This window comes from Camellia sinensis, chromosome 13, assembly GCF_055761805.1.
Source record: "Camellia sinensis isolate YWXY chromosome 13, ASM5576180v1, whole genome shotgun sequence".
NCBI lineage: Eukaryota > Viridiplantae > Streptophyta > Magnoliopsida > Ericales > Theaceae > Camellia > Camellia sinensis.
In genome coordinates this window covers 78,664,865-78,672,776 of record NC_138973.1, presented here as the reverse complement: position 1 = coordinate 78,672,776, position 7,912 = coordinate 78,664,865, and the positions used below count along the sequence as shown (strand labels likewise).

Genomic DNA, 7,912 nt, shown 5'->3' with positions numbered 1-7,912 from the left:
CAAGCTATGCTTTTCTACATCCGGAGAAACAATTGGATGGGCTTTCTACTCATACATGGACCCATTAGACAATATGATCGAGTATGATTGGGCTGATAGCATCCGGGCAACCTTGATGGGTTCATTGGGCCAAAACTGTGGAAAACCAGGACGAGTCACCGGATGTGTGATGTTGTTAATGGTAAATCTCATAAAACTTATTCTATGTTTAATATGAACATATACGGGCTCTGGACACTCTGATGTGAATGTTCACATTTCTAAGCTTTGGTGTGGAAGTTGACAACATTGATGAAAACATTCACATTACTGTTTCGGTAATGTACAAACACACATTAGTAGATGCTGGTGTACACACTCACATTAACAGATGTGAACATTCATATCAGTAGTACCACTCACATTACCAGATGTGAATATTCACATCAGTAACATCACTCACCATTAGGAAAATGTGAGCATTCACATAGTAATAGCACTGACATGAACAGATGTGAACATTCACATCAATAGTATCACTCACATTAACAGATGTGAACATTCACATCAGTAACATTATGCACCATTAGCAAATGTGAACATTCATATCAGTAATAGCACTGACACTAACAGTTGTGAGCATTCACGTCAGTAATATCACTCACATTAACAGCTGTGAACATTCACATCAGTAGTATCACTCAACATTAGGAAATGTGAACATTCACATTACTGCACCAGTGGTGTAAACATTCACATCAATGTTAATTCATGTGAACATTCAAATTACTCATATTTGTTATTTGTTTCAGTATTGGCTGTGTGAGCATACAACAATCTTACAACCCCGCAACGCCAATGCCATTCCGCGATGCATAAAATGGGACCTCACAACCTTACATAGCAACATGAAGTCCATAACTTTGGCTAAGCTAGGTTTAAATGAGGTAGAAGTACAACCAAATATATTGTGCTTATTCACATAGTGAGACGAGGAACTATCTAACTAACATACTGTCTCCAAATGCAGGTATATGGCGGCGAGCTAATGGCATCACCAACTGAAGTGAAGATGTACCGTCATACAAAATTGAATGTGGAGCCAAAACCTGAGATTTTGTCAAGTGCAGTAGCAAAGAAAGATGAAAACAATGAGGATCAAAGCAAAGACAGTCAACGCAGTGATGACAAGGATGCATTTTCTGTCGATGCAGTGGACTTGAATGATGTTGGACATTATATCAACCCCAGCTGTAGCACCCCCAATGCTGAGAAAGGAATCATCATAGCACAACCAACTGAGCCCGACATTGTGGAAGAACTCATAAAAGAAAACCAAAAAGCTTGGGCTCTTGTACGGCAATAGGAAGCGAAATACAAACAGTTGGAAGAATCATGGGAGTTGAGGGCAAGGGTGATTGCTGCCCTTGAAGCCAAACTATTTGACCAATCGGGGTCATCCAATGTGGACATGGACATGAAGACTTGCATGGAGTGGAAAGATACAGAAATTCAGCGGCTGACAAAGTTGGTCATCAACTTGGAATGTGAAAAAACAATACTTCAAGACCTTTTTGACGATCAGTCCGTCCACATCATCACTCAAGTTGAAGCACAAAAGGCTCATGACAGCCTTAACAAGAATCCCACTATAGCATTGGAACACATTATCAGCCCCCCATCAAGGGTAAAGCGCATAAAGCAGAAGGTAAGGAAAGAACACAGGTTGGACGAGTTTGAATACCCCAACCTGCCTGGTCAGAAGAAAGGGAAAGAGGGAGCCGAACAGCAATCACATGCAGTCCAAATTGCACAAGATTTAGACAAGCAACCACCAAAAAAACAGCCAACAAAGTCCAAGAAGTTAACCTTGAACAACAAACTGAAGGTCTGGGCTAACATGAACAAACTCAACAAGCAAAAAGTCCAAAATTTGCACAAGAACGGCGGTGATGAGTAAGTGGTCTTACATATCCCCAACTGTTTTTTTTTCCCCATCATGTTCAGTTCACATACATACTAAATAAATTAGATCATTTCATAAATGTGCAATGTTGACATTAACATTTTCTGTAATCACAATGCACAGGTTGGTAGTGTGGCGAGGGGACTCAAAGACTAAAGATGTGTATTTTGATGACATCATACACATCATCAAGGAAGAATCCATAACCAACAACGTATGACAACTGTAAATGTGTACAAAACACACACACACACACACACACAGAGTAAAGACACTGCAAATAATGTACTGCCACCCCTCCGGTTCAGCAGGTGATAGATGCTTATGGTGGAATTCTACTTGAACTACAAGGGCTAGTCAACCCAAGTTTGGAAGATTCATCATTCATCTTTACAAGCACATGTTTGGTAACCACTACACTTTAATTTTGATTATGTTTCAATACATGTGGATGTTCTTCTCAGCATTACATGCTTACATTGTTAACTTAAATAATAGACAGATGTGAATGTTAACAACAACATAAAATGACCTTTGAGAAGATTCACATTGACAGATGTGAACATTAACATCATTCGCATTGAAGATTATATGCTTATTATGTTGATAAACTTAAATGATACACACATGTGAACATTCACGTCAGTAATATAACTCACATTAACAGATGTGAACATTCACATCAGCAGTATCACTCACATTAACAGATGTGAACATTCACATCAGTAACATCACTCACCATTAGCAAATGGGAACATTCACATCAGTAATATAACTCACATTAACAGATGTGAACATTCACATCAACAGTATTACTCACATTAACAGATGTGAACATTCACATCACTAACATCACCCACCATTAGCAAATGGGAACATTCACATCAGTAATAGCACTGACATTAACAGATGTGAACATCCACATCAGTAATATCACTGACATTAACAGATGTGAACATTGACATCAGTAGTATCACTCACCATTAGGAAATGTGAACATTCACATCAGTAGTATCACTCACCAATACGAGATGTGTTCCATTTGATGTTAGTGATGTGAACATTCACATCAGTAGTATCACTCACTATTACGAAATGTGAACATTCACATCAGTAACATAACTCCCCATTAGCAGATGAACATTCAAATCAGTAACACCAAACATTGATATAAATACTTGGTACATCATTGTATGCCCTTTGTGTGAAGAAAATCATGCAAGAGTACCCCCCACAAGAGGAATAAACTAATTGATGTACACATCAAGGAGTATCAAGGCCAGAGATTCTTAATCTTCCCAATACACGACAACTTTCACTGGACAATTGTTGTGTACGACGTGAAAGAGAATGTATGGAGGCATTATAACTCACTGCGCGCAAGAGAAGGCATACATGACCCACATATTAACAAAGCACAAATACTGGTAAGTGGCTGACAAAAATAATACTTGTCGTCATGTGTAATATTTGAACTTGGACGTATGCCCTATGTTGGTTGGTTTCTAATATGAAATTTCATTGTTGGCAGAGGGACTACATGACAGCTTTGGTGCACAACATTGGACCATCATCACCATTATGGACCAATTTATCAAGCCAAAATACTTCGAAAACAATCATATCAGTGGACATCTGTCCTCAGCAAGCATCAAATTTGTAAGCCTAAAATTGATTTCTACACATGTTCCACAACCATTACCCACCTAAATTTCAAAATCTAACAAGAAGTTTGCATTTTCAGGGTGGATTGTGGGCCTGCAGTTTGTTACATCATGAGGGCACATGTATATCGTGAAGACATTGTTGCCAGCCTAGATCGCTTTGAATGGTGTCAAATAAGAGACTCATTAGTACACCTTTTTCTGAACCACAGAAAGACAGTGCAATGTGAAAACCTATAGGTGGGGGGTGTCCACCTATCACTGTTACCCAAATCTGTTATCCACATTTAAGACAATTTAGTTTCAATAGATTTTTCATATTGGAGCAGACTAGCTTAATTGTAAATCAAGTGTATATCACTGCTTGTACAGATATTTTTTAGTCAATATATGTATATGCATTTTCAGGCCTATTTTGCATTGGTCATGCACATTGAGATTGTATTTTTTTTTTGGATACACATGACATGATGTCAATGTTCACATCACAGAATGATCGTACACTTTCTTCTATTTTAAACCATACTACATGGATGTGAATATTGTTTAAAGTGTTCATGTAACACAATATGACAGGTGTGAGTATGATATTTCTTAACACAAGTCAATATTCACATCTAATAATTTGATGATCTGAATATTCACATCATAACTTCTGATTATGCGAATGGCAACAATGATGTCATGAATATTCACATCTTATGAGTTGATGATGCGAATGGTTACATTGATGTAAACATTGCTGTTAACAGTAACAACAATGTGAACATTCCCAACACAGAAATTTTTTTCAGTTGAACAATGTGAACATTCACATAATGTGATTATATTACATAAGTGTGAATGTTAACATCATGCATTCATCCAAAACACAACCAACATAAATGTCAGATTGGTACCTTAAAAAACTAAAAATAAAACACAAATCAAACACTGATGCATTATTATGTTTGCCAACGCAACGTAATCTTATTGCAACCCAATGTTTGCCAACACAACACAATCTTATTTCAAAAATGAATCAAGAATCCAATGTAAAATACAATGTTGAATTGAAAAAAGGTACATCCTATATCGGCTCTGTGCATGATTTTCGATTATGGCTCCCCAACTTATCACATCTCCCGCACCTTATTTGTTTCAGTTTCTCACCCCTTGATGGGATCATATTCTTCTTCGGCCTTCCGGGTGGTCTTTTCACGGTTGGCGGGTATATAGTGAAGTCCATGGGATCAAAAGGCGGCTTCTCCACCGATGGTATAGGGAATATGGCTCCCGAATAGGCTGCACGATATGTCTCTACATGAAAGTAATGTTCTACACAATCATTGAGATTGTAGCGGCTCTTCTGAATGGTAATAACAGCATGGTCACATGGGAATCCGTTGATTTGCCATTTGAAGCAAGAACATGTACGCCTCGCAACATCAACTGTAACAGATGGTATCGAATTAACTTCAAACACATCCTCGTTGGCTTTGCTAACTTGCCAAGACTTGCTGTTATTGAACGAATCCATAAGCCTTGTTTCGAATGTCGGACAAATAATCTCATTCCATTTGTTTGCTTAGTCAAGCCGTGCAGACATTTGCCGCATCAACTGAGTACGAATTGTGTCCACCATTTGAGTGATAGGAAGATTACGTGCTTCTTTAATCCAGTTATTAAATGACGCTGCCGCATTAGATGTCATCTCCCCATAATGCATGCCCCTGCACAATATATCACAAACATTGTACAATACGGAATTTAACAGGCCTGACCATTCACGTTGACAGATGTGAACGTTCACAGTACTGACATTAGTATACACTGATGTGAACATTCACATCATGGTATAATAATGTGAATGTTCACATCTGCTACCAGGTTATAATAATGTGAATGTTCACATTATATGCTTATTACGTTGTCAACTTAAATGATAGACAGATGTGTATGTTAACAACAACAACAAAATATGACACGTGTCATCAACATTCAAATCTGTAATACATTGCATGACTGTTTGACAAATTAACAGATGTGAACATTCACATCAGTCATCATTAGCAGATGTGAACATTCACATCATTTACATTGAACATGAAACACAATTCGAAGATTGTCACCATTCTAAACTGAAAATTCACATCCCTACCATTCTAAACTTCACAAATGGAACACCTTAGGAAACTATTATTACCTGAAGTATGAATTTTCCCAGCGCTCAGGTGCCAAGTCCTTGAAAAAATTATGAGCTCGTTGTTTACCATCCTCTTTTAATTTTGCAAGCTTTTCATGGAACCCTACCACAGTTGGCTCGTAGGCACAGTCACCCAAACTACTTACTAGGTGATCCCTGAATCCATTATCAATTCCTTTCATCCGGTCTCTTAAATTGCTCTTCAAGTGTTGTAAGCAATAACCGTGATGAGCCGATGGGAACACCTTTGGCATAGCTTCTAAGAGACCAAGATTACGATCCGAAATAAAAGTAATATGGCACTTCCCATCAACAACCTTCCCAAGTTCATGCAAGAACCACGACCAATTAGCCATGGTCTCTGAATCAACAATTGCAAATGCAACAGGAAATAGACCTACAACACAACACCAATACACAACTGTTCACAATATTCCAAAGTGAATATAAAAACAGTATAAACGAAACAGGTCATGTGAATGTTCATATCTACATTGCCCCTATTTACTATTGCTATTTTTGGATTCAGGTTCGTAAACATCAACGATGTGAACATTCACATTAACGACCATTAATAATTCATTGTTGATTGTTGAGTCACTGACAATGTTAACATTCACAGTACTGTTCATTAATAGATCAACTAACATTAGTATACACTGATGTGAACATTCACATCACTCTGTAATAATGTGAATGTTCACATTTCTGTCATTAGCATACAAAGATGTGAACATTCACATCAGTGCATACTAATGTCAATGTTCACATTACTTATAATTTAGCAATCACTATTTTGTCCAGACTATGCTGCTTAGAGTGAATATTGACATGAATAGACAGCTAAAAAAACTACTAACCATTGTTTCCGTCTTTCGCCGTTGCCGCAAGTAGCTGATCTTTGTACTTTCCTTTGAGGAATGTTCCATCCAGGAATAATAAAGGCCGACAAGCATTGAACCCAGAAATACACGCAGCGAATGACACAAAGAAGCGACAAAACTGTTGACTACTCACATCATAGTCAACATTGACATAACTCCCCGGATTGTACCGCATCACGGCATCCGAATACCACCGCAACTGGTCAAACGATAACGAGTGATCTCCATGAATACCAGCCTTTGCTTTCTCCACACCCAACCATACGACATGGTAACTCACATCTAGCCCATAATCCCTCTTCAAAATAGTCACCACTTCACACGGCCGAGTCAACGGCTTGTCCCTCACAATTTCAGATATGATACTCGACACCAAATCTGAACTAACTCGCGGATTCTTCGATGTTCGGACATCCGTGCCACAAGTATGCACATCACTAAACCTCTTGATGTAGAAAAAATCATTTGCTCGTTGTGCTCTACAATGTATAGCCCACAAGCAGCCCCTCTCCTCCCGCATCGCACGCACAGCAGTAACTCTTGTTGTCTCGTTCTTCACGTATGTGAACTTAAACCCACATTGGATGGCATACTTACATAAAACGTCACGAAATTCTTGTGCACCTCCAACAAACCATTGTCCTACATGCGTAATACCATTTGCCCAAGGGGCTGACAACAGCACATTCTCCTTATGGTGGCAAAATCTCCGTAGTGCATCAATTTCATCCCCAACCCCCACACGCAGCAATCCCAAACTACTTGACTGACCACTATCACCTTTCAACTCAACCACAACTTCTACATGTTGTACCCCCATTGATTTAGCAAGCAGTACCATGTTCTGAAATTCTTCTTCATTGTCCAAATCACACTTATTAATCCCAGGTAGTTTACAGAACAATGAAATAGAACCAGCAGACAACTCATCCCATTTCTCACACAAACACTCCACCAAACGAGAATAACACATTGCGCGGGCAACATTTATTACAGTTGTACTGCAACCATATGTACAAACCAATAGCATAACGATATCCATCTCCTGTAAAAACACAAAAACACAACAATGAACAGTAATGAAAATCGATATGAAAATTCACATTGTGCAAAAAATAGATGATTACGTGTACAGTTCAAGTGCTAAATCCATAATTCACAATATGAAGATGTGAACATTCACATTAATATTAACAAGATGTCAACATTAAGCAAACATCAAAGTAAAATGAGA

The 7,912-nt window shown here is 38.3% G+C and overlaps 1 long non-coding RNA gene across 1 annotated transcript; it reads left to right on the top strand.

Annotated features, from left to right (window-relative positions):
- Positions 1-3,476: 3,476 nt before the first annotated feature.
- On the top strand, positions 3,477-4,014 carry LOC114293930 (uncharacterized). Its single transcript, XR_014348029.1, has 2 exons — positions 3,477-3,604; positions 3,690-4,014. It is a non-coding gene; the product is annotated as an uncharacterized LOC114293930 (long non-coding RNA).
- Positions 4,015-7,912: the final 3,898 nt, after the last annotated feature.